The following is a 10360-nucleotide window of genomic DNA, read 5'->3' as shown; positions in this document are numbered from 1 at the left end:
TTAATGCATGGAATAACAATTGCAGTATAGTAATAAGTTTAGTGTCCGCCCTGTGGAATGGTAGTTTAAAGGTTTATAGGGTTTCTTTGGGGAAAGATGTGGGTAAGTGAGCAAACCCGAAAATTATAAATCAATCGTCAATCAATTTATCTGGCAAGTGCAATATATGAATGAATGTATATATATATACATATATATATATATATATATAGGTGTGCTATGGACTAAGAAAAACGTACAGTTCAGTTATTCATTTAGATATATAAATATATATAGCATTTATATTTCTACAAACCAATTTCCTCTAAAGAAGAAATTTCTTAAATGCCTTTGTAAGTAAATCTAAGGCAAATGTTCCGATCTAGGTAATGAAAATATGTTGACATTTCATTATCATATCCATTCGTGATGTAAACGAAAAAAAAAAAAAAAGGAAAAAAGGTATTTCCATTTATATAAGGGGTTTGTATTGATGACCGTGTGTCCGAAAGCCAAGCAAACTGGTGACTTTGCAAGCTTGAAAAGGATATGTATTTGGGTGTCTATGTCTGTGTGTGTGTGTGTGTGTGTGTGTGTATGCGCATATTATTGATTATTCATGCCATCAGGTAAATAGGTATAAGCGTGTGATATACGTACGCACTTCTCGAAAACAACTAAAAGTAAGCCTTCGAGTTCGTAGCAAAAGCGTAATAAAAGCGAAAAAAAATGTCCGCTTAATTATCGTGCCCCGTCGCGTGCGCTATTAATATGCTATTCTCCCAACTGTTGTTCAAAGTAACGAGTGCACCCTCTATTGTTATGCTTCTTCATATTGCATAACCGTTTCATACAAATCATCAAACTCAATAACAATGACAACATAAGTTGGATGTAAATCTCGAAATATATATAAATATATATATATATATGTATATATATATACATATATACAATATTTTGTCTTACTCAAAGTGTAATATTTCGTAAATTCATTAACGTTGAGACTTTTTGGCAATTGAGAAATAGGGCGAAACATGTTCGTTTTGAAAGCTATTATATCGCCTTTATGTAAATATATTCAAAAAAAATATATACGAATATATATGGTGTTGCGGACGTGCTTATTGGCTGATTAACCCAGATTAATAATTTAATGTGAGAAGAAAATTTCAACGAATTTACGGATGGGTATATACGAATGTGCAATCGAATGAACAGACGGATATATCAATAGGGCGATGGACAGCGGGAGTGCAGATGCGCGTAATGATAAGCGTGATCAAATCAAATGATTAATAAATAACATTTGTATATATATAATTAAAATTAATATATTTATGCATACATATGTAACATATTTGAATAAAAAAAAAAAACAAAATAAACGTATGAACGTTTAGAAATTATGTTTCATTCTAAGGCTTAGACGTCGCTATTATGTTGCGAATCAAATAACTTTGGAATGCCCATCGCGGTTCGCTTCCATAATCTTCCGAAATTTTTTGGTCTCACAGCGTAGGACTGTTTGTTAGGTCACACGACCGCGGCGAGCAATCGAGAAGCATTTAAGATGGAAACGTATCCGTCAAATTTCACTCAAAATAATAGTGCAATCAAACGCTTACCCTTTCATTGAGCGAACACCTTAGACTCTATTTTTTTGAAATATCACATTCGTATACATGTATTTATATATATTTTTACTTAGTATGCGTATGCAGTAGTAGAGTCTTATGTAACGAAACAGTTATTAATGAGTTTGATCAGACCCGGTCTTAAGTACGCTTCAAGAGCTTGATCGCCTAATTATCAGTGCACGATTAACGCAATTGAGTCAGTCCAAAAACGGTTCTTACTATTTCCGCTACATCATCTGGATTGTGATCTCACGCACTTCTTCTTGAACTTAGACTAATTGACTGTAGCTTCGCTAGAGGAGAGCAGCCTTTGTTTAGATATTACTTTTGTGTGCGGACTGCTGCTGATCGTAAGAGGCCTTATTAACGTACCTCATCAATGAGCTATGAGCTGTCTTCCCGATTCTTTAGGACAACTTGTATAACGTTTATCATTTAATTTCTATATCCGAAGGTAATACTAAAGTTAAAAAAAGCCGCACCTGAAATCTTTAAATTTCAAATAAAAAAATGGCCTATCTTTGCTATAGGTGCTATAGGTGAACTCTTCGATGAAAGACTGTTGTGAAGACTTTCTCCTACATATGTATGGTTCTTTCTATTTATATATAATAAGCACAGTGCTTCTAATTTCTTTACATCTCTTTTATATAGCATAGCATCTATATCAGCACTAAGTAAATGATAAGTCGTCTAGATCTCTGTAATAACGAAACGGATGCATGTACTTTAGATTGTCTTGTACGTGCAACTAAAAGTCTAGATTTTAAAAAGGATCGAAGTGTGCATTGCATAGGACATAGATAAACTAAACTCTTCGTAATTTGATTGCGTTAATTTTCGCTTATTTGAAAAAGAAGGAAAGTTTTTTTTTATTTTTATTTTATTTTTTTTTTTTGCAAATATTGCATCCCTCCCCTAAATAATAATAATTTCTAAAGTAAACGACGTGAAAAATCATTACACTTGAAATCCTTTGATAGCGCAAACATAGAATATTTAATTTTTCTAACGAATGCGAAGATTTCGTGATACTTTAACGTTAAATCAAAGTCAATTTCCATTTGGTTAACTCTTTGCAGTCACAGTTGACGTTGAGAGTCAATAGAAACATTCAAGAGTAAGTTGTCTTATAATATTGCACATTGGCTGAGTTCACATATTTAGTTTTATTATAAAAATCGCTTGGATAAAATTAATACAAAAATTTCAAACAATTTCTATATATTTCTATATATATAGTATAGTGTAGTGTAGTGTTCTTATATTTTCCAGGATTGTTAAATTGGTTTTCGCTGTGATGCTTTAAAAAAATTCTTGATTGCATGGCAAAGAAGTAAAGTAAGGTTATGTTAATTCAGAGTAGTAAAGCATTATTCAAACTAAAATGAATCTTAGTTATCTTGTATTAAGGATAAACATCAAACTCTATTTGTCAGTATTATTATTATTATTATTATTATTATTATTATTATTATAATTATTATTATTATTATTATTATTATTATAATTATTATGTGCCAGTTCGCAATCCAGAGACCAATCATAAACATGGCCAAACCCAAATGCATTTACATATCCATTTTAAAAGGTTTCTGCCCTAGATAGAAGCATGTGCTTTAGATCATAAATGCTTCCTTCCAATGGCCCCTTCTTTGTGTTTTAGATTACTCAACTCGCACAATTATTCCAATAAGTATAAAATATATTTGCTATGTCCCGTCTTGGAAAGAACGAAATAAAGTGTAATGCGAGTATCTCGATAATATTTACATATATATAGATTTTTGTAGCATCCTAATGCATGTATATGTAGATATAAAAAAAAAAAAGTGACGTCGTTGCATGAAATCTCAATCTTTCAAATTTTGATAAACATTTCTTTTCCCGGATGGTTGTTGTCTTACGTGCAACGAGAAAACGTTTTATATGTATTACTATTGATACGAAAGGCGACACTGTAGCATTTTACTGATAGGTTTTCCCGCAATGCCAAATAACGCAAAATAGATATCAAATTCAGTTTGAACCAAATATTTCTTACCCATCATTAACTTATTATATATATTCATATAAATGATTTAGATTAAATTAAAAAAAATCTATTCATTTCATTGTCTACACATACCGTCGCATATACAATTTGAGTAAATGTTCTAATTAGTTTATGCAAATTTTCTAAAAAAATCATATTTTGTTTTTTATCCATTTTACTTATATAAGATTTTTTCGTTTAATTTTCTCACTTCGCGTTTAAATTGAATTTTTAACTTAACTTGCCCCGTACTTGCTCCCGTGGAGTACGAATATGTAATATGTATGTTGCGCCGTATCCATCTATCATCCAATCTCGAATATGTCGTATCGAAACTGTTTTACCAACGAAACTGATACCTTAATATATCTTCTTCTTCTCTTTTTATTATTATCTTTGTTTGCGCCTAACTGAAAACTAAAAACAATCCTGTTACATGTATTGTCAGCACACGGAACTAAGCGTGTGAACGCATACAATTTTGCGCATCACTGCTGTAATTTTAAATAATAAAGCCACCTTACTCCGTTTGATATACCTGTTTAACGTATACGAATATTTTCAAATTTTATACGTGAGTACAATTACTTACAATATCGTTTCATCGTTATTTGAACACAATACTTATACAATGTCTATGCATTGTAATCATGGTATTGATAAATAAATAACAGCAAACGAAGTCTGAGAATTATATACAATAAGCATTCCCATGCTTTATTTAAAGGAGTACCGTTTTACGGAGGCTGTTGCTTCTTTACAATCACCGCAAACTCAATATGAATTCCTTTAGTAATCATTCAATGTATAAAACATATGTGTATATATATATATATATATATATATATATATATATTGCAATGCAATACACATGCATGCACGCACACTTGCATGCCTATGTGTATGTACATTTCACTTTAACTTAAAATAATATATATATATACATATATATATATATATATATATGTCTTATATGTAAAATATTTATCGTACGTAGCTTTCGTTATTGTTTCGTTTACAATTGTTTTACTGTGCACTTGTAATCCTTGTGACAACACTTTGCGTCATCTCACTCAATTTGAGTAAATGCTTTACAACAATTGCTTGTGTAGTTTATTACGTATTCTTTGCCAAACCGATTGCCTTAAATGTATTCATGTATGTATGTGCATTCAAATATGTGTCTTCTACAAAAACCCACACACAATACATAAAGACATGAATATACCATATATATCTTTGTGTGTGTGTGTGTGTGTGTGTGTTTGTGTGTGTGTGTGTGTGTGCCGGAGAAAAATCATTGACTCTAAGGTTAATCGTCGATTTTGATTGCTACACTTGAACCAATACATAGATAAAATTTATGGTCTCCCAGACAAAGGACTATCATAGAAAGTATTGAGGCATTATTTATGAGATTAACTTACGTATTGTTATTATTAAATACTTTATGTATTATGACATAGTATTCTTTCAATTTAGATAAATAGAAAAAATTTAACTTTTATGCGCTTCAGATTCTACTAAACGATGATAAAGAAGAAGTTTCAAACCTAAAGACCAAATGTGAAAATTGAATGAACGAAACGAGTGAGAAGAAATTGTACTATCTTTCTTTCTATCTCTCCCTCTCTCTCTTTCTCTCTTTCTTTCTTTCTTTCTTTCTTTCTTTTTCTCTATCTCTCTCTGTCTCTCTCTCTCTCTCTCTCTCTCTCTCTCTCTCTCTCTCTCTCTCTCTCTTTTAGATTAACTCTGCGAAATATTTATAATTAGCTTTGGTATATACACAGAAGACTCCAGTACTCCAGCTATAAGCATAGATAATTTCAATTATTCAAGTGCCTGAATTAAAATGACTTAAGACCTTTAAAATACTTATTTACGATTATTGTTACATTTAGGTCGGATGGGAAGGCGATTCAAAAGCAAAATGATTTTCCAAATAAACTGCCTCCCATTTTTTCATATAACGTAATTGATTCAATCAATGAATGAAATCAATTAACCTGAAGTTTCAGGCATAGATAGATAGCTTAGATAATGAAGTTTAGACGAAGTTAATTTTGAGTTCTTTACAGATTGTCCTTCAGTATATAACAAAATTTAAAGAGATGGATTTCATTTATGGTACTCCGTTCTTCTGCGCTTTTAACCGCACTAACTAGTTGCATAACACCTATTTACATATAGTAATAGTAAAAAAAAAAAAGACGCGTCTACAGAATAATTTCTTTAAGCTAGCAAAGTTGCAAAGATATGTTACTTTTCCTCGATAAACTGAGTTTTCTCTTCTACGAATTTTTTCTCTCGACTGATCCGAATGATAATTAATTAACTTATTTTTTACCAAACTCACCAAACAATATGTTTGATCGATTTTGCAATTTTTGGTTCACAATCTTGTCAAAAATGCCTAATGATAGAAAATATATATTAGTTAAGGTTTAAATAACCTTATCAGATGTCTTCTTGACAACGATAATCACGAGGAGAAACAGATTTCAGTTGCTGAGTTTTCAAAACTTTTAAGTGAAAATATTTTGAGACGTTGCGTATATGTTACTCTTTCATAATGCTTGACAGTTTAAATAAATAAATTCTAAAAATATTATATTTTGAAACAAGTATAAAAGCTGTACGGCGCCCTATATCACTTGGCCGTTTTTCATATAATGAATTTTAAAAATAGTTCACGGTAGGAGAAGTGGGCCAAACTCTAATGCGATTGAAACCATTTTCAAGGACGCTCTTGGCTCTTGGGCCAAAACACGTCAGTCTAATAAATTTCATCAAAATACTTAAAAAATTGCGACCTACAGCTTGATAAGCCTACAAGGCGGTTAGACGGTTTTTTAATCTTTGAACACGAAGTGTCTAAACATCTTCAATACACCTGAACCATTTAACATCAACAATATATTTAACTTTATTAAAGCGACCAATTAACCTTTAAATAAAAGGAAACAAAAAGCGTGATAATGTTAGTGACGATTGCTTACCTTATTCCGCGACCTAAAACACCCTTTTTTTTTGTCTAAAGAAGTTATAAGAAAAATTAATAACAATAAAAATCTTCGCAATCCATCTATCCCTTTAAGAGAGAGAGCGAGAGAGAGAGAGAGAGAGAGAGAGAGATGAAAGAGCGTTTCTACGTTGCTTCAGCTAAATGTGGTCGATCGTGTTGGTGCATAACGATGTACCTTCTCTGGCTGCGATCGAACGCATTGAACGCACCACTGACTACAAAAAAACTTGCGCTTGGTTTAAGTACGATTAACCTGCGATACTTCTAACAGATCGAGGCACTTTTTTTTGATTTGTGTTTGAAAAGCCTGCCCCTGCTAAAGTTGGCAAAACCTTATCTTTACATAACATGACATTAGAGAAGAGAAAAATATTAAAAAAAAAAAAAATTAAAAAAAAATAAATGGAATTTTTGAAATTTTAAAACTCGTGTAACCCCTTAACGGTGGAATCCCATAAAGGTTGTTACTATCGTAGATTACTTTATACTCGGCTGATAGTTATTTCAGCCAAGTCTTTTGTATAGAAACGAATAAATCATATACTACTATATATGCAATATTTTGCAAATCTTGTATTCTTATGACGAATAAGTGGAAAATATTGTTTTGTTTAAATTTTGCATATGACGCGTAACAAAGAAAAGGGTGAAAAAAAGTTGATAACGATATAATTTTCAAAAAAGAACTCGATTTTTAAAAAACTAATTAGAAAGCTTGTTATTAAAATAACAAAGTTCAACTATGTTCGCTTTGTTAAGCTTAAAAGCCAAAATAATATTTAAAAAAAAAAAATAAATAAAGAAAGAAAGAAAGAAAGCAAAGAGAAAAAAGCAAATTTTATAACAATTAAGAATGAAGAAGAGTCGACGCCATCACATCGTAGGATAATGTAGGATATTCACTATCGTGAATAAATTTATATGAATGTCAATATTTAAAAATAATAAATATATGTATAAATACATATCTCTCTCTCTCTCTCTCTCTCTCTCTCTCTCTCTCTGTATATGAGTATGTACTTTGCAAAGAGCCTTTGGCACAAAGAGTATGTACTTTCAACTTCAAATGCATTCATGCGCTCAACAACTATTAAAATAAACCGTAAAGTACTTGAACTAACATGCAGTTAGTCAGTTAGTCAGTCAGTCAGTCAGTTAGTCAGTTAGTCAGTTAGTCAGTCAGATTGGCAGACCGGTGCGCTTACCAGTCAGTTAATCAGTTAGTCAAACTGTTTTGCCAGACACAGGATAATACAATGCAATATTATAAAATCACACATACACATACAACATATATCTTCATATATAGCCATGCGTATAGCTAACCTTTAAATCTTAACTTGAAAATTGAAAGTTGATAACGAGGCCTGGAAATACCTAAACAGTTATGTATCCAAAATAAACCTATATATGTATGTAATTACATTTTTGTTTCCTCCTTTTTTTTTTGTTTTTTTTTTCTTTCTTTCTTTGATTTCAATTTTGAATATGCTCCCGGCACATAGGCTTTGACAACAACAACAACAACAACAACAAGTTTGGGGTATACCTGACAAAATCTCAATTTCCAAATAGGTGCTACATTTAAGTTATCTATGAGCATAAACTTGTTTAATATGTACGCGCGCAAAGGACTAGAACGCACACGGATTTGCACTGAATGGAGAGAGAGAGAAAAAAAAAAAAAAAAAAAATGAGAAAAAAAAGAAACAAAAAAAAAGAAAAAAAAATGCAAACAAAGTATGTTGGAAAAATTATTTAATATCAATAGCATTGAAGTGGTTTATAAAATTTACAAGTGCACGCCTCCACGAACGCATGCACGCACATGCATGCATTCGCATAGTCATACACAAACGCATATTTGCATGTTAATATTAACATAATGTATGTGCGTTTCTGTGGTTATGCATATACATACATGCATATGGTACCTATATGCTATACACTTTGTTGTGTTATGTACCGACATATGTGTATGTTTGTGAATGTTAACAATATGTTTTTGAAACAGTAAACAGTAATTTTTGTTGCGGCTGCTTAAACAATTACTGTACTTTACATGCTGGCTTTCATTTCCTCCATTAAATGCATTACGAGAACGATTTTATCCTCATACTTGCGTATGCAAGGATATGTACATATGTATACTTATAAAATATGTTAATGGCTGACAATAGCTCTCAAAGGTTCTTTAAATTTATTTAAAACTTTTGCTTAATTTATTATTATATTATTTATTTATTTATTTTTTAATTTAATGATGTAAATATATGGGATCAACAATTCAACCAGTAATTAACAGATGTTTAAACACTTGTAATAAAAACTGCACACAATTGCAATTATGTATGTTACTGTAAAGTGTTACATATGTAAGCTAATATATATATATATATATATATATATAGCATTAAAGGAATTTTATGCTTGTATTACTGCCAATAAATACAAAAACAAACCAAAACAAAAAAAACAAAAAAAGACACACTCGTGTGCAATAACATTTAAGTGGCATTCAAGCACTATCTCCCTTTAGAAGTTTTGCTATTCTGATCAAACTATAACTGCAAATACCCATCATAGTACACATCCTACACATAGTACGCGTTGTTCTTCGTTATGCTAAGATTTTGTATTTATGTAGCCATGTTCGTCCGTACGTCCGTACGTCCGTCCGTTCGTGGCTTTCTTTTAAGGCAAAAATCTAAAATCGAGAATTAAAATTTTTCTTCTCAATTTAAAGATGAATACAATCCATCCCCAAGCCTCGTGATAGCGTATATAGTCTATATATAATTAGAAGAATTGCCTATAAGTTTGGCGGGGAAGCGCTAATTTATACTGTTTGCGTTGATCATTGAAACTCCAAGAAGACTATTCCTTTCATATAGTTTTGTCTGCAAGCTTAACGTGCTGCGCTAATGAAACGAATTCTGTTCCGCTTTACAATCAGATCATCGTCTCTAAGACATTTGTAATCAAATTTGTTTTTGATTATTTGCTCTCTTCTAGCGAAACACTTTTCCTTCATTTATCTGAAACATTATGAAAAGCACAAGAGCATTCTGTTTTGTCGTAATGCAAAAATTTTCTCTCTTCTTAAATGGTTTGTAATCTATTCAGCAAGTGTTATCACACAGAGATAATGCCTTACTTCCGGAAAGATTCATAGTGTCCCCTTTTCACTCAGCACCCAAACATGGCTATGCCAGTAATCATCACTCAATTCTAATTTGTTTCCTCTTAGCATTGATACATAGAAGTGCAAATGAATTACGTTTTTTTTTAGGAAACAAGAATTCAGCAAAACCGCAAGATTGCGTTCGTTCTCCCTCTCACCTCATCAGACTATAAAACAAAGGTTGCATTGTAAGTGGCAAACTTAAGCGAAGGTGATCAATATATATAAATGATGTCGAGCAAATAGGTTCAATTGCAACGCAGACGAAACGCAATGCTGTGGCTTGCCGCATAGAAGACGGGATTCTTTCTTCGTTTTGTTAGTATTAATGTAGAAGAATCAAAAGTCGTTAATGTTCTCGGCATGAAAAAGTAAAATCACATCCTTTGAATGGAGTGTATGATCGAAGTGTCGAGAGTAGCTGTTGAAGGGATCATGTTTTTTAAAGTGGCGCAAAAGAACAATCCAGGTTAGCTGATCTCCGCAACGTAGACTAC

The sequence above is a fragment of the Glossina fuscipes genome, unplaced genomic scaffold (assembly GCF_014805625.2).
Source record: "Glossina fuscipes isolate IAEA_lab_2018 unplaced genomic scaffold, Yale_Gfus_2 0, whole genome shotgun sequence".
In the NCBI taxonomy this organism is placed as follows: domain Eukaryota; kingdom Metazoa; phylum Arthropoda; class Insecta; order Diptera; family Glossinidae; genus Glossina; species Glossina fuscipes.
Note: the sequence above shows the minus strand (reverse complement) of the source record.